We start from the raw sequence: 23,090 nt of genomic DNA, 5'->3' as shown, positions 1-23,090 counted from the left end.
ACACAGCCTCGCTAGTTTGGGTTAGGAAAGATCAGGAAATTGCCTTATTGTTCTCACAGTCTAAATTTGAAAGGAATCAATGGATGTAAAATATGTTTTCACAGTCTTCTAAAGGAAGATACCAAGTTTTGGTATTTTCAAGGAAATACTGTAAGGGAGAGCTGCTTTGAGATGTACTTCCTACATTTCTCCCAGTTTACACACCATTAACAAAAAAAAATAAATAAAAAATTCACCAGCATTGCAGCAAAACATAGAAGAAAATTACAGAGAATAAAATCTGAGCATATTTTTTTCTTTCAGCAAGTTTGAAGGCAACAACTGGAAACGGCTTATCAGGAAAGAAAGCACTGATAAATCAAAATGTTAATCCACCAAATAGCTGAGCTATTTGCAAGCAGAGAACAAAGAGAAAACAGTCAAAACAAGATCTGCAACACATTGTGAAGTACAAGGTCTCAGTGACAGATATTTCTGAAAACTGGTCTTTGTAAGAAGAGGACTCTGAAAACATGCATGTACCAAAAGCCATGTCCAAATAGCCAAAAAGCTAACTTTGAGAGAAGCTTCAGACTCTGTGTAGACTCAGATATGTTATACAACTTCAGGATTAGCTTTAAGGCATTAAAACAGGCAACCAAAATTACAAGCAATCATTTGTGTCAAGGTTGTGTGGTTACCTGTGCTCTCAGAAAAACTCATAGCTTCTACAACTTTGTTGCCAGTAGTGGTATCATATACCCCTAGGTCTCCTCAGCAGCTACTAAATAAATACATGCAATTCCAGGAAACACCAGAGATCTAGTAATACAACCCATATTTTCGATTGTAATCCTACACTAGCAGAGTCAAAACTTACAGATACAAAAGCTGGGGGAAATCCTGCTTATTGTTGCATATGTGTATATGTATCTGTAAGTCAAGAAAAGCAGCCATTGTTAACTAATAATATCTCTGAAGCTCAGCAGCTGGAATAGTAACTACATTAGTGAAAAAAGCACAGTGAAAACCTGCCTTAAACATATTAAACAAAGCCACACTAAGGGAAGAACAGTGAGTGAGACAAAGTCTGACAAACGGTGTCTAGTCATGAAACTCACTGCTTCAAAACATTAACAGTAGTTTTGTGCTCTTCTGAAAAATATCTAGATCTGATTCTAGGGAGATGGCTGAGTCACAGTCCCTGGAAACGTTCAAAAAAAGATTGGATGTGGCACTTGGAGCCATGGTTTAGCTGTCAGGTGGTGATGGACTTGATGATTTCTGAGGTCTTTTCCAACCTGGTTGATTCTGTGATTCTGTGAAGTCAGCTTGAAACCTTGGGAAACCTTGCTTAATCTGGAGAAAAGCAGACTGAGGAGAGACCTTATCACTCTCTACAACTGTATCTGAGGTAGGGATTGGACCCTTCTCCCTAGTAAGAAGTGACAGGACAAGAGTAAATGGCTTCAAGTTGCATCAGAAGGTTTAGAATGGGTATTAGAAGAAATACCTTAAGTCAAAGAGTTATTAAAAAGTGAAGTGGCTGAATCCCCATCCCTGAAAGTATTTAGAAAATACAGAAATGTGAAATGCTAAGGGACATGGTTCAGCACCAGACATGGTAGTTGATGATTGGACTCAATGAACTTAAAAGGTCTTTTCAAATAGAAGCAATTATATGATTCTGTCCTACACTCCTGAAGTTTCTCATCAGAAAGTGAACTTGAACCTCTTTTACCACGTCATGTGTGAGAAAAAAATTACCAGGACTGTGCATCTGTTAAAGCTGACTCACTTTGACAGACTGGGACCACCTTGACAGGCTGGACAAATTGGCAGAGTCCAAGGGCAAGAGATTTAACACATCTAAGTGGCAGATTCTACGCACTGGCCACAACAACCCCATGCAGTGCTACAGGCTGGGGGCAGAGTGGTTGGAGAGCAGCCAGGCAGAAAGGGACTCGGCAGTACTGGTTGATAGTAGGCTGAACATGAGCCAGCAGTGTGTCCAGGTGGCCAAGAAGGCCAGTGGCACCCTAGTCTGTATCAGGAATAGTGTGGCCAGCAGGAACAGGATCAGGGAAGTCATTCTGCCTCTGTACTCAGCACTGGTTAGGGCACACCTTGAGTACTGTGTCTAGTTCTGGGCCATTCAATTCGAGAATGATGTTGAGTTCCTCAAACATGTCCAGAAAAGGGCAACAAAGCGGGTGAGGAGTTTGGAGCACAAGCCCTATGAGGAGAGGCTGAGGGAGCTGAGGTTGTTTAGCTTGGAGAAGAGGAGTCTCAGGGTAGACCTTATTGCTCTCTACAACTACCTGAAGACTAGTTGTAGCTAGATGGGGGTTGATGTCTTCTCCCAGGCAACTAGCAACAGAACATGAAGACACAATCTCAAGTTGTGTATGGGGAAGTTTAGGCTTGATGTTAGAAAAACGTTCTTCACAGAAAGAGTGATTGCCCATTGGAATGGGCTACCCAGGGAGCTGGTTGCATTGATGTCCCTGGAGGTGTTTAAGATAAGACTGGATGAGGCACTTAGTGCCATAGCCTAGTTGATTAGTTAGGGTTAATTGATCAGTTGGAATTGATGATCCTGGAGGTCTCTTCCAACCAGGCTGATTCTGTGATTCTGTGTAAGCAACTCTACTCAACTGAATAACATAAAGACTTAATTGGAAGGCTGTACTTGCACAAAAGTTACCTCTGCATCTAGAGATAAAAACACCAAATGATATCTAAGAGACAGTTCTTTGTTGTGACACCCCTGTGGCTATCCAGACACAGCAAGTCAGTAGACACTGTCAAGCAGGTCTATTTCTCTTCCTCTGTTCCTTCTCTTAATGTGGAGAGCCTCCTGATGTGAACAATGGGAAGTGGATGAGAAAGTAAAGATTTCATGAAGAACCAAAAGACATAAGAACCTGAGACATAAGAGAAAGCACAGAACTTTTTTTAAAAACAGTTAGCCCAAAGTTATCCAAATACCTTCACAAAGGCAGGTGTGCAGGTATACATGTGAATCTTGAGTACAGCAGCAGATAGAAGAGTTTACACTGAAAAACTGTTTTCTACAAATTTATACGTAATCAAATTGGAGATCAATGCAAAAAGGACAAGCCCAGAACACCTAACAGAAGATGTGAAAATATCAGTGACAGCATGTTTCAGAGGACATTTCTGGAACACAATTCAAGTAAGTACAGCCTAGAAAGCCATTCTCAGAGGTTTTGAGACTTTGTACCATCACATACAACCTATCAACAAGAAGCAAAAACTACTGCAGAGAGTTACCTTTAAAGGATGCCTGAAGACTCATTCAAGACAGAATGACTTACAGTATGGAAGAGCTGAAATGAAGTAGGGGTCAGTATTTCTCAAGGAACATACACTTCTCCTTGATTTACTAACCGTCATTTTTCATACTGAGGGCATATCTCCAGGTGAAATGTTCCCAGCAGTACAAAACTAGGACGGAGAACAACTTGGAGAAGTAAGACGCAGGGAAGGGGCATCCCCAGTCATAGTATTTATTTTGGCATTGATTCTGCAGCAGTTTTGCTGTAGTGAGAAACTTCTGAGGTTGCAAAATTTTACTCTTTGCTCGTTCAAGTGGGTGAATTCAGGTTGCCTTCCACGACAAATATCTTCAGTGTTCACAAGTGTTCTTTCTCATTAAATATGAAATAGATATTAACAAAATTACAACAGCAACAGGTACAAATTGCAAGAAGCAGCTCTGTCTGGATCTTCTGACTGGCAACTGTAATATCAAGTTAAGCCAGGGAAACTTTTGCATCAAGATGGCAAACCTACCAGGAACACAGTTTAAGAATTTATCTATTAAGACAGTACAGTTGTTAAATACTTCTTACTATGTAAACATTCTAGCAATCAATTCATCAGCATGGTAGAAAAATCTCATCACTACTTTCTTCTACACACAACTCATATACAATCTATTTGCTTGTTTTTAATTAATATCTCTCCCTAGCCTGGATGACTGCTGAGATTTGTGAAGATGAAGCAACAGTTTTAAGGCCACTACACAATTTACAGGCTATGTACCCTCTTCTAAAAAGTAGAAAGATTTACTGAGATTTTATATTAGCATTGCTCAAAAGACAGAAAAATCCACATCTCTAAGAAGTCCAGTATATATTTCCATGCTTTCTAATATCTCTGGAATAAGATTACCTTTGTACACTAGATTAATAAAGCAATCCAGAGATACAGTCCTATCAACTGTGCTTTTAGGGATTATATTGACTAGAAGGACACGTATCTGTTCCACCTGCTAGCATTAGAAAGTACAATGTTGTTTTAACTACTGCGCATGACAGGTTTAAAATTTTCATCTAATCGGTATGACCATTTAAGGCAGCTTTAAAAAAATGTTAAATGTCAAACAGGTGTAAATTTGGTGTATTTGACTTAGTGACAAAAAAACCTTACACTTGATTATCCACTACCCTTTAAAAAAAATGCATTAAAGTATCAATAATAACAACTAAATGAAACATTTTTTCACGTTAATGTTATACTTTTTCTTTCACATGTCGTGCAACATTGAAAAATTCATTGCTTCTCACATTAAGGAAAAGTAATACCCAAATATATCCAAATCACCAAACAAGTCAAGCATTAACAGTTCAGCTGTTCGGAAAATTCTGTCAATCAAGATTAGGTCACTGATACACTTCATGATATTTTGCAAAACTCCAATGTTTGTGGAATAGCTTTTAATTAATTAATTAATTGGAAGGAAAATAAAAGGGGGAGAAAAAAAAACAACAAAAAAACCCACACGCACCAGCCACTGAATCCATCTGTTATTTATAGTAAAATGCATCACGAGTTTACCAAATAGTGCATATTTATTACTTAAGCAAAGACAGTTTTCCAAATAAAAGTTGATGGCATGTTGCCAGTAAGTGAAATACATAGGCATTTGGCAAAACGCCATTTCCTTGATGCAAAACTGTTCTAAATCGATTCTTGCTGGATACATGTTTCTCTTTACCAAAAAATGCTTCCTACTCCCTGATTCATGAGATAACTGTAAATCAGCTTATCAGGTGTTTTTGTTAAGCTTTCGTCTCATATTTGAATTTAACCATGGCTAGGACTACCTGAGGTAAAAAGTTATATCATTTAAGCAAAGGCATCATGGATCTGATCAAAACAATGCTTCTGTCAAAGGAAACCTTTCTCACCAATCACTTAGGGCTTTGAGCCTACTAGAATGGCTGTTCTGATGCTTGACAAAAAAAATCCACCTATAACCACATTAAGGTATAAATTAATACAAACAACTCAAAAAGGTTTGCAAGCTTAAAAGTAAACCCATGTTTCATTGTACACCTTTTTCTACCAAAAGCCACTTTGTAAAAGTTAATCACTGTGTATCAGGAACAAACAGCTCAGGGAAGGCAGGCAGTCAATAAATGAAGCCTGAAAGTCTAATCTTAACATACTCTTTGAAAGGACAGGTCAGACTACCCCTTTCTATTGGAAATACATATTGTGATACCCAAACTAAAAAAAGGTAACATTCAATATCATTTACCCTTTCTAACTGATTAATACATACCCTTTCATTACTGATGATTATCAGCTTAACCTTGGTTAAGCTTGCTGAAAACAATTTACTATTCTTTTCCCGTTAAAAAAGCACACCATATCTTCATATAAAAAAGAGTACGTTCATGCTCAGTAAACTGTTAAAAAACTTAAGCATATCCAAAACAACTGAAATAACAAGTCAACAATGCAAATTCCAAATTTCTTAACAGATTGTAAAATGGTATGTTAAGAAAATCTAAATACGGTCACACCATTGTCTTTTCTTTTTATAGCTATTTTCTGGCTGTTTCTGTGAAACAAAAGGGCACACTCATGAGTAAATCTGTCATTACTCACAAATCCACTCACTTTTTCTCACTAGCATAGATAGCTTTCTGAACTATGCTGCATACAATCTCAGCAATGAACACAACATACCTAATTTGAGGGAGGGGGGAGGGGAAAGGTTGCATGTTTGTTTTTCTTTTTTCCTTGAGAAATGCTACTGGTTACACTGGTGTAGAGACATAAGGCTATAAATTCCTATCCTCCATCAGCACCACTGACCTCAGAGCAAACCCCACAACTGGCTACAGGCATTCAACATCCATCATTGCTCCTGAAACCTAATCTTTCAGGGAAGGACAGCTGCACTGGGTAGCAGTTAAGCAGCTTTCTAAGACACACTATCATCCCAAACAAACCTAAATAAACAAATAAAACTTCTTGTCCTATTTTCTGAACAATGATTTAGAAAATTTTCACACCAATTTCATTACCTTTATCTACACATAAGCAATTTTTAATCTAGTAACCACAAACCATTTTCTTAAAAACCATTCTAGTAACCATTTTCTTTAAAAAAAAAAAACTTGTTTTCTAACATGCAAAATGCAGCTGCGTGCTTGTTGATGTGAAATAACCAAATGCTTACACTTATTAACACACTGTACATTTGTTAAAACATTTTAATAAAATGTAGCGTAGCAGGTAAAGAAATGATGCACCTGATGTTCACATCACTCAAAAGCATGGGCAGGAAATCTCTAGCCATACATCTATAAACTACATCTCACAAAAGAAAAAAAAAAAGACCTCCCTGTCTACAGCATACACCACAGCCTGGGCGGGGGGGAGTGGGAAGCCTCTTCCTTTAAGAAAAAAATCAAGAGTGATTCACAGAAATTTAATCATGCAGGTGATCACAGACAAATTAACTATGTCTCTATGCTACAAATGGTGACACACATCTGTCTCATAAACCCCATCTCTCTGTGGCATAAAGAGATGAAAGAAAGGTAAAAAGTACAGAATATCCCTCATTAATAAAAGAGAGATTTTTTTTTTCCCTGAGAAAAAATAAACTTAAAGCATTCATCAATTAAGAGTACATGCTTTTACAAATGTGTACACAAATGTGAAAATCGAGGGGAAAAAAATTAGGAAGGGAAAGGGAAAGGGAAAAGGCAAGGGAATGGGAAAATCAAAATGACAGTCTCCTTATTCCTCATACACAGAATGCATCTTTTTCAGGGAAAGCTTTCTAAGATTATACAGCCTACAGACAATTCAAAAACACAGTTAAGAATTTTTTAATCCAATCATTGTAAAGCAGTAGAATTACTGAGTCCAAATTCAGCAATTACTTCTGAAGGTCAAAGCCTATGACATTGTTATCAGAATGCATCTGAATTTCCTTTCAGTGAGTCAAAGTAATTAACAAAAAAAAAGGACAGACTTCTATGTAAAACTAGTGAATAAACAGAAATTGAAATGGGATTGGGCAAATTTGCAAAGAACAGTGTACACCTACTTGCAAATTTCAGACCTGGTTCAGTCAGGTTGGCACCAACAATATTCTTCACAAGAATCAGTCAATTCTATGTTTTAAAAAGCCAGATTTTACACACCACTTACTGAACTCTGACTTACAGATATGTGTTTTCCAGCACAGTAAGAACTGTAAAAGGAAGAGCTCGCTTGTGTTACTCCACATACCTCATTTGATGTATTGCTTGGGGAAAAAGTATGCATTATCTGACTACAACAATATGTGAGCAGTTCGGCTGGCACTAACCAGAACATCCATTTTGATTGTCTGCAAACAACAAATTAATTTGTGTACCAGTGGAGCGACTCCAATAATTGGAAGATTACTGAAAAACTCAAATAACTGCACTATGCTTAACTATGAAGAAGCACAGCAGAGTGCATAACAATACATTAGGACATACCTCTGATACAGTAAATCAAAGTGCCTAAAATTCCATCAATTTCACTTGGCAGAGAAGGAAGAAGTTCTCTGCACATTGTTTTTATTTGAAAGAACACACAATACCGTGGTAGCGTATACAGGAGAGGCAATTTTTACCAAATTCTCTGTTTTGGAACTCTACTACAAGACCAATCACTCTTTGGTTTGGGAATTTTTTGTTGTCTTGGGGTTTTTTTTCATTACTGTGCTACCAAGATCATGGAGAAGGCTGTCACTGCATACAAGCATGAGACACTTAAAGCTGTACGTCTTTATATCTTAGGGAAATACAAACAGAGTATACCTGCTGATGTAATTAAAAATAAGATGATAAACAGAATCTAGTATAAATTGTCACTTTTATGAATTGAAAGAACATGAATAATAATGATGTTTTTAAAAAGCAAACGCCTTTAATATTTACATATTTAATATTTACATAGTGATGTACTTAATCTTTTTTTTTCTTCAAACAAACCATTCATATTATTTCATGTTGATTTTCATTTAATTTTAGCTATTCACTTCCTATAGAAAGACACAAACATGCAGTGTTTTAATAAATATTATCAATCACCAACCAAAAGCCATCTGAGCTGCAATATAAGTTAAAATTGCACAGTACTAGACATATGGTTCTATACCAGCACACGGCGGCTTAAACAAGTGAAGTGAAGCTTGTTGCAAAGGAATTTACCGGCAAAGCACTCTCATGCAATCTTTTTCTATATCACCAGATTTCTCCAGTTGTACTGCAGCTCTCACTGTAGCAGATGACCTGAAGTAACACTTCCTCTTTGCTACTACTCACTGACAGTATATAAAGGAGCATTTTTAAACACAGATTCTTGCTTTAGGCTGCCAAGTTTCCAGCATACTTTCATTAATTAGCTTGATTTAAGGCCTGTTCCAAAGAAAACAAGGATTAAGCAAATAAGTAAGCAACTCACAGATACATGAAACTGTACATTCACTGTGTCACACCTTTTTTAAACAGAATTAAAACGTACGCTCCTGTTGGAAGAGATGGCATTACGTGACTCTGATGCTGAACTTAAAGTATCTTTTTCTCAATTTCCTGAAGAACAAAATGTTAAAAACTCCCACAAACCTACGTACAATGATTTGCAGACATGTACTGTATTACTCCTTCTGATATCCCAAGTGCAAATGTTGTGCCTATCCTCTGCATTTTGGAGACATCATCTTGGTTTACTCACACTAAAGCAAGACTTAAGAGTTCTGAACATACATCTATCATTTGAGAAGATCTTTAAAGTGGATTTTCATCACAACTTTACCTATGTGTGCATACACATATTTCAGAAGATTAAACTCAGTATTTGCACGACTGTCATCAGTAATATGACAAAAAGCTTCTTGCTGTAAATGCCCCAACACCACAACATAAAAAACTCCGCTGTTCTGAAGACAGCTTATTAAAAAATTAACATACCACAGAAAAACTGCATTTTGATCGTATGACCTTACTGTGATTCTGCTTAAAAATCCTTCTAAATTAGAATTTTCAAAGAGCTTAGTAACGGAAGTTCATTTTGAAGGAAATCCAATATGCAAATATTTCAGCTGTGCTCTTTTACAAATTGTCTGCCTTATCAGTCTGAAAAAAATGAAAACCAACAATGGAGCAGTGTAAGTATACTTGACCTTACTGCTTAATGTCCATCAAGATACTACTGATGGTGGATTTTAAATTTCTGAAACTAACACTATAAAATGTGTAGTGCATCTTCCACCTGGATCACATAAATGCTGACTACACTCTAGCCACACTCAAACTTATATAACACTTACAAAGCTAGTTTAAATACACCATCAATCTATGTCTGTTCCTGCCTTCAAGTAATCCTGTTTAGTTTATCTTTCAACCCTACACTTGCATGGAACAGTACCATTACTAATCTAATAGAAGAAACACATAGGCAACAAATCTCATTTTCTCAGCTTATAGAAATGTGGGGAGACACTCAAATCTAATTTTGTTACACGTTTGCACCTCCGCGGTCAATATTCACCCCCAATTGCCACAGCACTGAGGAAAACAGGAAGGAAATAACTATGTTTGACACCATACAGGTCTGGAAGAAGTGGATGGAATGGGGTAAAAATACCCACAAAATAATACACAATTTGTATTCATCTCCTAAGTAACTGCAGTCTCATTTATTAGTAAGGAATAAATGACTGGCAACTTTGCTTTTGACATTAGACACCTGTGTAAAAAACATCTGGTGAAAGAGTGAGCATATGCCATGTACTGGTATTTGCTGCATGAGAGCAGTTTATACAGGCCCCTAGTGGCTCAGCACACACAACAGCAAATGAAGGGGAATTCCTGCTCTTCAGCTTGTGTAGTGTTGGTCCCTGCATTATTCAAATGTAGGAATCACGGGCAATATTAAAAATGAAAGATGAATCACTGACCTGACTGATTTCAATCTCCAGTCATTTCACTCTTTTGCACATGCCAAAGTCTGATCTGGCAAACCCTCTCCTAAGATTAAGCACTGATTTACTATCATTGGTTGAGTTCACTGACAGTGCTAGTGTTCGAGTTACATAACCATCACAGCAGAACACTTAATTCACATTATTCTTTAGCATCAGTTTTAGAAGTAGTATGGCTGATGGGTCTAAAAGCAGGTCCTAAGGCCTCCTGAAATCAAAAAATACTGAGATAACATTTTCCTTTCCACACACTATTCCTTACAGCTTGCCATAGCACACACAAACCATAATGAATTTCTTAGTGCTGTCTTAGAGTAGAAGTCTTGTACTTAGGCAAAGCTTTCCGTGATTTAAGTGGATACAAATAAACTACACATCATTTATGCATTGAGAAAAGTCTAAATATATGCCACCATATTACCACAAGTGACAAAACTATACCTGGAAAGCTACTCTAAAAAGTCTCTCATTAAATCCTTCTTCCTTTCTTTGTAACATTGTCTTGAAAATCACATGCCAGTACATTTACAGATTTTAGCAATTCTGACTGGGTAACATTTGACAGCTAAATTTATTGAACTGACCAGTTTGTCAATTTCACACATTAAAAGAAATAAAATAGTAATAGCATACCTCCTGAGACAGATTTCAAAGAACCTATCAAAAACCTGCCATCTAAGGTAAGATACAAGTACATATGATAGTACTTAGAAGAGGGGAGAATATTTTTCTTCTTCCAAGTTGCTCTGTTTAATAATAAAAATGGTAGCAGCTTAGTGTGCTCTCGCCCCAGGAGAAAATGATGCTATTTACTATACATTCTTACAGAAAGAAAGTTCCGATGTTACAACATTGCAAACTACTATAAGATAACAGAGGAAGAAGTACGGTACATACACATTTTTTAATCTCTGCAGCAAAAATTCTGATACATGTCCCAACATGACAGAAGTTGCATGTGCCTAAACAAAAGGCATCTTGCAAGCAAGCTCTGAAACACTGAGAAGACAATCGTAACTTCCCACATTAATCCTAAATTTAATAGAAGCTTCTCCAAAGCAAATGAGCATCTACAGACCCATCTAAAATGCAACACTGTCTTAGGCGACAAGTGAAGGAACACATAAAACCCTAACTATTCTGCGTAAATAAAATGACCCTCCTGTGTATATTGAAGCCAAGAATATGCACATGATAAGCATAGTGAAGAAGCTGCCTCCTTCCACGAAGCAGTAACTGTCCAAAGGCCGGGCAAAACAATAAAATATGCATGACAGCAGTCTGGAGAAGTAACAAGGAGAACCGGACATTCAAAAGCCATATATGCAAGGGTGAGTGGTAATCACTTAAAAAGGAAATAATACCGTTCTGTCGGGGAGGGAGGGGATAGGAAACAGGCAAAACCACTGTTTTATTTGCCAGCTGGGGAGAGCACGGTTGCAGCAGTGAGGAGCGCCTGCTCGCGTGGCCAGACGGTGCAGAGGGAGCTGCTAAGTTTGCTGAACAAATTGAAGAACCTCTTTGAAAGCGCTCGGAAAACTGAGTTTTCAGGCCGATGCGCTGCCTTTCAAGTGGTTTCGGGAAAGTAAACAAAAAAATTAAAAGCCTAACCTGTGAAAAGCTTCGCATCTCCGTGCCTCTCCGCTCCGCCGAGAGAGAGAGGAGGAGGAGGAGGAGGAGGAGAAGGAGAAGAAAGAGAAGGAGGAGGAGAAAAAAGGAAGGAGGAGAACGGAGCGCTCTTCGGACGGGCGCCCGGGGTCCCCACCGGCCACTCTCCCCAACAATCCCCCTCCAGCGGCACGTGCCTCGCCTCTCACCCCTTCTACCTTCCTTCAACCCATCCGTTAAACAAAATAATTTTAATAACCGTTCCCTCGCCAAAGCAAACAGCCAATGTGTAATTAGCGTAGCCTCCACTCTTCCCGCCCGTGTATAGTGGCATTCAGTGGAAACGTCGGCTCCGATCCATCACTCGCCTTTATCCAGCTCCGTCTCCCGTCCCCGCACCGCGGCCGCCCGAGCAGGCCTCGCCGCCAGGGTGAGAGACCGGCCGGAGAGGAGGAGAGAAGGGAGGAGGAGAGGAGAGGAGAGGAGAAGGGAGCGGGCCGGCAGCCGCCGCTGGGGAGCCCCGGGGCAGGCGGGGGCAGAGCTGCGTGTGAGGCACGAGCGTGCCAGGCTGCACACGCGCGCGCACCGTCTCGCGCGCATACACACGCATATTTCGATGCGCGCTCACACTCACAAAGGCGCCTAAAGAGGCACCGGGGTAAAAAAACGGGTCAGGAGCGGGGCAGTTACCTGGTCATCCTGGTTTCCGCGATCCCAGCAGCAAAGCCGCCGCCGCCTGCGCGCCCGCTGCCGCTTCCCGCCGCTGCCGCCACCTCCTCCTACTGCTCCCGCTCGTCTCCGGGGCGGCCAATTTAATCCAAGCCCGGCAGCAGTAGCTGTACTAATAGCAGCATCAGCAGCTACAAGCTGAGCTCCCCGCTACTGCTTGCTGGTACTGGTGCGTGTCTGTCAGAGTCCGGCGCCGAGCAGAAAGAGAATCAACTAGAGTCCGAAAATCCAGCATCCAGAAGAGCTAGATCTCCGCCTGCCTCCTCCTGCCAGCGCCACCTTTCCTCCGCTCTGCTCCGTTACGCTCTGTTCTTCTTTTCTTCTTCCTGCGGCGGTGGCTGCTGCTGCTGCTGCTGCTCCCGGGCGCGCTCTCTATTCCCGAGCTGCTGCTCCGTTTCCCCTCCTCCTCCCTCTCTCTCCTTCCTCCTTCGCTCCTTTTTTTTTTTTTTTTAATTTTTTTTTCCCTTCCCTTTTTTCCCTTGGTCTCTTGTAGCCGATTCTTCCGCTACAAATAGCAGCGAGGTCGCCCACCCGGGCTCTCCCCCACTCTTCCGCCCCCCCTCCAGAAAAAGTGCAGTGCAAACAAAAGCGAAAGAAGAGGGCACGGGGCGGGCGGAGCGGGGAGGGCAGAGACACAGGAAAAATCCCCAGAAACCGACCCTGGGAGCCGAAACTCGAGCAGCCCTCCCCCCACCCCACCTCGCTTCTCCAGAGAAGGAAGACGGCGTTTGTAGGCTCCTGGGGACGACGATCTCTTGTTTCGTGGGTTTGAGGTTTTGGGGTTGGGTTTGTTTGTGGTGTTTTGGTTTTTTGTGGTGTTTTTGTGTGTGTGTGTGTGTGTGTGGTTTTTTGATTTTTTTTTTTTTAATCCTCTTACGCTGTGTGGATCCCAGGGTCTGCCTGGCCCCAAGCGCTAGAGAAAGCTTGCTGCCGAGCTCTCTGCCTGCACGCCTATGTGTGCGCGGGGGTGCGCGGAGAAGAGCGATGGAGGGGGCCGGGCACCGCCTGCCCCAGCACGGGCCGCGGCTGACCGAGGACGGAGCCACACGCCACGCGGGGACACACGCACACCCGCGTGGGGCTAGGCGCTGGGGGAGGGGAGGCTGACGTCATTCCGTGTCTGCCCGGGGGGGCGCCCACTGCCACACCAGCCCGGCCGACGTGGGGCCGCCGAGCCGGGTGGAGACCAGGCCACAGGGCTGTCAGCGCCAGCCTGCTTCGAGTGACGCTGCCCGTTGTCTTCCCATGTTCCATTCCTCAAGCCTCCCAGGACAAGTGAAATTCACGGGAGTTATGATGCCTAACTTCTTGTCCCAGGTGTGCACCGTTACGTATCCGCGGGTTCCCTAATTGGCTTCCTGAAGAATGGTCACATTCTGAAATGACACCACATGTTGCTTGTCATAATCGGTGGTATATCGTAGTACTAAAAAGGTCCCTGTTTTCCTTAATCTAGCCTGCCTAATCCTCTGCAAAGAAGCAGCAGCACATAAAATGTACTTGAAAACAATGTGATTCAGGTACAATGAGCTTTGGAAAACTTCACTGTTGGCTTTTAACCATCTTCAGAAGCCTGGAGCATATTGTCCTCCATGCCACAGTTTCTCCTGTGCAAAATGGGGGTAAACAGACTAAATACAACAAACGCTAGTTAGTCATTGTGATAACAGAAGTCCATTCATGTTGATGCCACAAAGATTGGCTTTAAAGGCTTGCATGTGTGTGAAGCTCCAGGTGCATGTTTGCCTTATGGTGATTCTGGTCCTGAATTTAGTGCTCAGTGTCCACAGTCTCAAAAAGCGGTGTAGCCTCTGATTCTGAAGCCAGTCGTGGCTTATGCAAAATTCACTGCAGATCATTGCTATTTTTCTGAAGAGGAGAAGAATTTAAGTATTTGTACTGGATGTTAGAAATTTACAGTGAAAGTGGTGAGACACTGGAAGAGGTTGACCAGGAAGGTTGTGGATGGCCCCTCCCTGAAGGTGTTCAAGGTCGGGTTGGATGAGGCCTTAAGCAACCTGTTCTAGCAGAAAGTGTCCCTGCCCATGGCAGCAGAGTTGGAATTAGAAGATCTTTAAGGTCCCTTCCAACCCAAACCATTCTATGGTTGTATGATACCACAGAATTATATCTTATCATACCTTGGAAGATAATGCTGGTGACATGAAGGATGATAGAAGTGAAGATAAATTTAGGTCTTCTTAAATCCTGTAAGTTACTGTCTTTTTTTGATGCTGCCAGTTACATCATGAAAAACTGTCTTCCCAAGTAAACTTACACTTAAGGGAGCACTAGTGCTTTCCAAATAGTATCTTTCAAAACTGTAAAAAATTACTTTGTGTGAAAAGGTAAATACATGAAATGTAGTTCAGATGGCTACTTTTAGTCTTGTCAAAAGACAACAGTCAACTGTAGTTTCAGAGTAAAACAATAAAAGTCAAAAGCTGGACAAAATTATCTTTATCATAGTAAATGAGATTAAAGAAAACAGGAATAAAGTCCTCACCTTTGCCGCCTTGGCTCAAATGACTGGAGGGCTGTATTTGCTCTGAAATGGTAATACTAAACAGGTATTTCAGATTCTAATGTTATATCTCAGCAGTTTTTATCAGTATACTTAGCTGTTTTAGTGCTCTTCATGCTGTGATCCCTGTGTGACATTGAAGAATTGAGCAATAAACTCATGTATTTTATATTTTTCATGTGGTATCACAATGTGCATGTGAGTTTTGGGACTACAGTTAGCTTTCTGTTATCTTAGAGTCATAAGAAGGTTGTGTGGATCTTTCTTCTGTTCAGTCAGCATCACAGTACTCATTAGGAATTAATGCTTTCTTTGCTATAGTAATCTTAAAAGCAGATCTCATGGATGTTCTCATATATATTATTTGTAAGATTTTCAGAGTTTGTAGTAGGGATGCTACAAAATAAAAAAAAAAAAGGGGTTGACCTAAATTCATGAATCAGCATTAAAATAGTGTATATTTACTGTTGATCTGATGCATTCATCACTTATCAGTAGCGTAAACTTTAGATTTATTATAGTGGTGTACACATATGCATATATGTGTATATGTGGTTTGGTAATGCACCTTTCACATTTCTTCCCAATTCAGAGAATACAGAACATCAAGAAGCATAATGAATCTGTTACCAACCACTTGTTAAAACGGATTCATTTTTTTTTGCAAAATACATAAAAAAATCAAACACAGCATTCTACACTGGTGTTCTGTTTTAACCAAGCTTGCAGCAGTATGTTACTCTAAGGTTACTACCACACTGAACTGGAAAAACATTTACACATTTTATTAACTTTGAAATGTTTCCTGTAAACCACTGAGCAATCTCTAAAAGCATAATTAAATTAGGTTTGGAAGATGTGAATTTATTATTTTAATTTTTTTTAGGGTGGAAGGAAGAAGGGGTTTTTTTGTCATTTGGAGTTAAGTATCACATATTCCCTCAGAGTTTTTATTAAAACAGACGTCTTTCTCTTGTCATCCAAAGTTAACTGTTTAAATTCTGGTCTTCCTGCTCATGCAGCTGCTTTCAGTGTCATTGAAGCTTCGTACCAGCAGTGCAAGTCTGATGTGAAAGTGCAGGGTATGAGCTCAGGTTTAAAACTCAAAAGACGTATGAAAGAAGGAACAGAAACAGATCCGTTTTTCCATCTGTTCATCTAGATATCTACCTATGACCATACTCAGAATGACTTCTGTCATAGATCTTCAAGCAAAGGACCAGCAGTACACCATCATGTCTCATGAATTTCATATGTTAAATAGTACTCTGTTAATAGTGTACAGTATTATTTTTTTCTCAGCTGTTCTGCCTTGGATTGTTGCTTGCATCCCTGTAAATGGCATGCCACTAAGCTCTTCAGCACAGTAGGACATTCCATGAACAACTGGAACCAGTGGACATTTCAGTACTACACAGTAAAATCAGGAAGGGGAAGGGGAGCAAGGAGGAGAACAGAAAGGTTACTCTATAGTTGCCTGTTTCTCTGCTTTTTGCTGTTTTGTTTTGTTTAATATATTACAGTTATTTAGTATTAACATATGACAAGGTGTTGTCTGAAATTGAACATAATTTGTCACAAAACAGCATTGATGCATGTGATGGAGTTACAGCATCTGTGATAAAGGAAAAGCAACTGATGTCATCTACCTGGACTTGTATAAAGCATTTGACACTGTCCCACATGATATTCTGGTCACCAAATTAGAATACGACAGACTTGAGGGGTGGACCACTCACTGAATAAAATACTGGCTGGAGGGCCATGCTCAGAGAGTTGCAGTGAACAGCTCCATGTCCAAAAATACAGCACTAAAAAAAAGATGCTTTTTGGAGACTTAACTCCAGCTCAGAAAAACCCAATACACCCAGGGAGGTTGTGGATACAATCTCCCTAGAGGTGTTCAAGGCCAGTTGATGAGTCCTCATGTAGTAGAAGGCCTGTGGCAATGGGGTTGGAACTAGAAGATCTTCAAGGTTCCTTCCAACCCAAACCATTCTATGAATCTATGAATATGTTAAGCACTGACTTGCAAAATGATTATGTGAAACATTCTGAGTTGCTGTACTGATGTTTGGGAACTCTCATTAATAAGGCACAAATACTGGGAGGCAATTGCTATTCAGTTACAGTTTTGCTAATTGTCCCATTTCACATTAGGTGTTTTCCTTCAGCCTGTATTTCCATCAATTGCTTATAGATCTTTCAAATTTCTGGAAAGTTCTAACAGACAGATCATATCAGTGGGAAAAATAAGTTGACATTGCCTTGTTCTTTCATCAAAATGGGCTGAAGAGAAACTAATGGACAGCTCATCACAAACTACTTTTCAGAATTGAGTAGGATATAAATGGGGCCCTGCAGGAGAGCCAGTCTTAGTCAATACTCTTCAGAGCAGCAGATCTGCAGTCAGGGACTCTCCTTTTGGATTGAGATGCCATCCAAGGAAACTCTATGGGATTATGTAAGCCCTTCCATATTTGGAGGGCTGTGTTGGAATGTATAGAGCTGCTGCATTTACGTTATATGCAAGATTGTAATTATTGGAGGTGTCTCTGAAAAGCTCCTGAGCAAATGAGTGATTTGCAGACTTTCATAGAATCAGAGAATCAACAAGGTTGGAAAAGACCTCAAAGATCATCAAGTCCAACCTGTCACCCAAGACCTCATGCCTACTAGACCATGGCACCAAGGTCCATATCCAATCCCCTCTTGACCACCTCCAGAGCTGGCGACTCTACCACCTCCCTGGGCAGCCCATTCCAATGGCTAACAACTCTCACAGTGAAGAACTTTCTCCTCGAGCCTAAACTTCCCCTGGCATAGCTTGAGACTGTGTCCTCTCATTCTGGTGCTGGTTACCAGGAGAAGAGACCAACCCCTTCCTAGCTACAACCTCCCTTCAGGTAGTTATAGACAGCAATAAGGTCTCCTCTGAGCCTCCTCTTCACGAGGCTAAACAATTCCAGCTCCCTCAGCCTCTCCTCGTAGGGCTTGTGCTCAAGGCCTCTCCTCTCTGGACATGTTCAAGTGTCTCAATGTCCTTAAATTGAGGGGCACAGAACTGGACACAGGACTCAAGGTGTGGCCTAACCAATGCAGAGTACAGGGGCACAATGACCTCCCTGCTCCTGCTGGCCACACTATTCTTGATGCATGCCAGGATGCCACTGGCCTTCTTGGTCACCTGGGCACACTGCTGGCTCATGTTCAAATGGCTGTCAATCAGTACCCCCATGTCCCTTTCTGTTTGGCAGCTCTCCAGCCATTCTGACCCCAGCCTGTAGTGCTGCATGGAGTTGTTGTGACCAAAGTGTAGCACCTGGCACTTGGACTTGTTGAATGCCATCACGTTGACTCTGCCCATCTGTCTAGCTGGTCAAGGTCCCTCTGGAGAGCCCTTCCACCCTCTAACAGATCAACAGAAGGACATCGAGACACTTGAACGTGTCCAGAGAAGGGCAACAAGGCTGGGGAGAGGCCTTGAGCATAAGCCCTATGAGGAGAGGCTGAGGGAGCTGGGATTGTTTAGCCTGGAGAAGAGGAGGCTCAGGGGTGACCTCATTGCCCTCTACAACTACCTGAAAGGTGGTTGTAGCCAGGAAGGGGTTGGTCTCTTCTCCCAGGCAACCAGCACCACAACAAGGGGACACAGTCTCAAGCTGCGCCAGGGGAGGTTTAGACTCGAAGTGAGGAGACCTAAGTTCTTCACTGAGCGAGTCATTCGTCATTGGAATGGGCTGCCCAGGGAGGTGGTGGAGTCACTGTCCCTGGAGGTGTTCAAGAGGAGATTGGACGTGGCACTTGGTGCCATGGTCTAGTTGTGAGGTCTGTGGAGACAGGTTGGACTCAGTGATCCTTGGGGTCTCTTCCAGCCTTAGCTATACTGTGATACTGTGATACTGTAACATCTGCTCCCAACTTGGTGTCATCTGCAAATTTACTGATGACTGACTCAACCCCCTCATCCAGATCGTCGATAATCAAGATAGTAAACAGGATGAGGCCCAGCACTGATCCCTGGGGGACACCACTAGTGACTGGCTGCCAGCTGGATGTGGCACCATTCACCATCACTCTCTGGGCACAGTCCTCCAGCCAGTTCCTAACCCAGCACAGAGTGCTGCTGTCCAAGCCACAGGCTGACAGCTTCCCCACATCCACCAGATGCGTCACCTGATCATAGAAGGAGATGAGGTTGGAGAAGCAGGACCTGCCCTTCCTAAATCCATGTTGGCTGGACCTGAGCCCTTGGCCATCCTTCAGGTGCGCAGTTATTGCTGCCAGGATAATCGGCTCCATATTTTTACAGGCTGATAGGCCTGTAGTTTCCAGGTTCCTCCATCTGACCCTTCTTGTGGATGGGCATCACATTGGCCAGTTTCCAGTCATCTGGGACCTCTCTGGTGAGCCAGGACTGGTGGAAAATGATGGAGAGTGGCTTGCCCAGCTCATCTGCCAGCTCTCTCAGCACCCTAGGATGGATCCCATCCAGTCCCATGGACTTGTGAGTATCCAAGTGGCTCAGCAGGTCCCAAACTAATCCCTCATGGATTTCCAGGGCAATACACTGCTCCCTGACCCCATCACCCAGCTCAGGAGGCCACTTGTCCTGTGGTTTGTATAACTCTTAAGTAATGAAACTTAAGTAGTTAGCAACAGAGGTATACAGAAGAAATTGATTGTAAGTGTAGGTTTTTATAATTATTTTTGCCATGCTTCATATTTCCCTGCTGTTTTAAAGAGTCAAGGCTTTATACAGTAGTTTGATCCACCTGGTGTTCCAAACAACTTTTTTGTGTGCCAGCACATTTGTCCTGGTTCAAGTTAGAACAGAACAAATGCTGTTCAGTGATTCAATTTCTCAGCTAATTCAATTCTAGTAACTTCCACTTGCTGAAATTATTGGCATGTTTTCATACACAGAGCTTGCTTCTGACAGTCATAATGCTTGATGCTTCTAGTTAGCACCAAAGATTAGCACACAGACTGATGTCACTGATAAATCTTGTGTACTGTGTTGGGAGTGCAGAGTAAAAGGCTGTACCAGTGGGGAGGAGGAGCCAGGACGAATGATCTTAAACTGATCAACAAGATATTCCAGGCTATGTAGATCATACTCATTGTAAAGCTGAGGGATCATGAAGGTCAAGTTCTTCTTCCAAGGATGATTCTGTTCATTGTTCCTTTGATTTCAATCTCTGTGTTCTTGAATCCAGTTCCAGAATCCAGATCCTGCATTTACTTTGCATTGGCCACTGGGGCTAGTCTGGGACTTCCCCAGCGCCTGTGCACGGTATCAGTGGTGATAATGATATAATTGCCATCAAGGAGGGCCAGGTTTGATATTGATTCAGTACATATTTTGTTTTTTAAAACTTAGTTTCATTTAGTTGGGGTTTTGAGGGGGGGAGGTTGTTTTGTTTTCTCATTAAAACTCTTTCCATTTTCTTGTCCAATTTATAAGTCTTTCTCCCTTATTCACTTTCTCTTCCTCTTTGTGGAGGGAGAGGTGATAGAACAGATCTGTTACTCTCTTAATCGTTGACTTGGCCCTAACCCTTAACAATGTTTTAAATCCATTCTCTATTCTAATTTTAATTCTGTGCAATTAAGAGACTTGTTAGAGGGAGACAAGCAGGCTGGTCCACACACTCGTCCTAGTGCATTCATTGAGTGAGACAGTCACACCGCATTCACTACCACAGTTTCAAACTAGATGATGGGGAAAGGATGGTAGAATGAGGTGATGCAGCATGTTAATACAAAGAAAATTGGGCTTGGTTGTTTCTACTTTTCAGGATCCCAACCTGTTTTAGTAGCTCATTGTATGTTTTGCGCTTTTTTTCTTTAACTGGGAAGAGCAAGAGGCCTAGAAGACTAGTAATTAATCACACAGTACATGAAAATCTGCAGGAACTTCGACATGATGAAGCAGAATCAGCTTTATCAGAGTACACTATGGTGTGTGCCACAAACTGAAAATAACCAGCAGCATATGTAGGGAATGCTGTAAATAAGATCAGTAGATACAGAAGACAGCTTTGTCTTTTCCTTCTAGAGTATTGTATCTCAGATGTGATGGGAAATCTGCTAACCATTTAGAAAGAATATGCTTAGAATACACAACACAATGTGTTGGTAATTTTATTTTAAAACATGCATATGCATATAATGTATGTACACACACCGGTGCGGAAAGTCTATGTCAAGATTTACTTTCAATTTAAATACAGTACAGTAGATGAGGTTTCTTTCTTTCTTTTCTTTTTTTTTTCTTTCCTTATTTGAAAATACAGCCTTCATGGGAAGAAGGTGCATCTAAATTGTAGTGACAGCAGCAGAGAGCTGAGATTATCAGGAATATTTTCCAGTATCAGAAAAGGGAATCAGCAGCCAGATGACAGCTTGCTAGTTCATAACTTTTACAACAATCAAAAGAGTTATCATCCATTACTTAATGTATGATTATTTCATGGTTGCTCAACATGCACTAGGGAGACTAAAGGCACCATTTTGCAACCATAGGTCAGAGATCAAAGTCTATATAACACTATCTGATGTAAGTTCTGACTGGAAGTAACTGAATTTTAAAACTCAGAAGATGAGGATACTAATGCTGCAACTGATTCACAGAAATGGAAGATTTTCTTACTTTGTCATTTAACACTGGTTTCTAAGCAGGCACTACTGTTTCGTGTACATGACTTCTTTTACATAAAAGTTTCCAAAATCGTCTCATATAAAACAAACATAAACTAAAGACTGGTCCATCTGAAGCCTTGTTAACCTGAACTTTTGTTCTCTTCTGACAAACCTCAAGGATATTCATATCACAAAGTCTTACATGGCTGTGCTGGTACTACATCCAGGGGCTGAACAGGGGGTGGAGGGAAGAGAAGGAGAGGTCTTAGTTTATTTCCTAACCATCAACCTTTTACTTCTTGATTATAAGACTGTTATGGAATAAGCTGCTCTGTCATCCGAGGGAGAGAGCATTTCTCCATTCCTCTTAAATTGTGTCCTTTCTAACAAATCAAGAGTGATACACAAGCACTGGAAGGCAAGATCTGGATTTTCCTAGCAGAGGTGCTGCATTATGAAACCTTGTAAGGTACAATCAGAAAAGGGAAAAGAAAAACGTAAAAGAAAAATCTTCTTAGCATCACTCTCCCTTCAGTTGCCTACAGTTACTATTTTAAAATCATTATTGCTGTAGACCTATAAATATTTCAGCAATAGAATTGATAAATATCTACACTACCAAAAGAAGGATTTTTTAATATGAGAATGTTTTGTCTTATTTTTATGTCTGTCTCAAGATGTCCAAGTTTAAACCTGTTCTACTGAATGTGACCAACTTTTACAGATTCAGTTATAGTAATTTTTTTCCCACCAACATAACTCCCATTAACTTCAGATACTGTGTTTCCTAATTAGAAATAGAGAAAAGTGTCCGTGCCCTGATTAACAGGGTGTGGCTAGGGAGAGTTTCAGCTCAGCTTCTCATGGGCAGATATTCGCATTACAAAAATGGTGTAATATTTAATAATTATGTTCAAGAACTTTATGGAAAATCAAATTATTCTTTCATTTCTAAACACCATTACTCCAGAGGTATCTGCAAGTTTATTGGCAGGTCAGTCTGGACAAAAACTGCTGAAGTCTTTGTCATAGAGTCCTGTATAGTTCAGCAGTTTTCATGAGCGTTGTGTTCACCATATTTTTGATATAAAATTGAGTAAAAAAATTAAAATACTGCAAATTCTGTGAATTTTGATATCTGGAGAAATATTTCTGCAATATGGCTTTTACTGACCTGTGCAAACATATTACTGAATTTCACTGAAACATAATAAATGCTTTACTTAAAACCACACTCATTACCTTTCCAACCACACACATATTACCTTTCCATTATTTCAGTTCATGTTTCCTTCAGTACCATCCATTAATCAC

At 40.9% G+C, this 23,090-nt stretch overlaps 1 protein-coding gene across 1 annotated transcript in view; it reads right to left on the bottom strand.

Annotated features, from left to right (window-relative positions):
- PTPRD (protein tyrosine phosphatase receptor type D) overlaps positions 1–13,043 on the bottom strand; it is a 455,736-nt gene extending 442,693 nt beyond the window's left edge. Inside the window, exon 1 of the mRNA XM_054178769.1 lies at positions 12,569–13,043. The gene's annotated coding sequence lies outside the window, so the exon portion shown is untranslated. The remainder of the gene's footprint in view (positions 1–12,568) is intronic.
- Between the last annotated feature and the right edge of the window lie 10,047 nt (positions 13,044–23,090).

Source organism: Dryobates pubescens, chromosome Z, assembly GCF_014839835.1.
Source record: "Dryobates pubescens isolate bDryPub1 chromosome Z, bDryPub1.pri, whole genome shotgun sequence".
NCBI lineage: Eukaryota > Metazoa > Chordata > Aves > Piciformes > Picidae > Dryobates > Dryobates pubescens.
The sequence above is the reverse complement of the archived record's forward strand: the minus strand, read 5'-3'. Positions and strand labels throughout refer to the sequence as shown.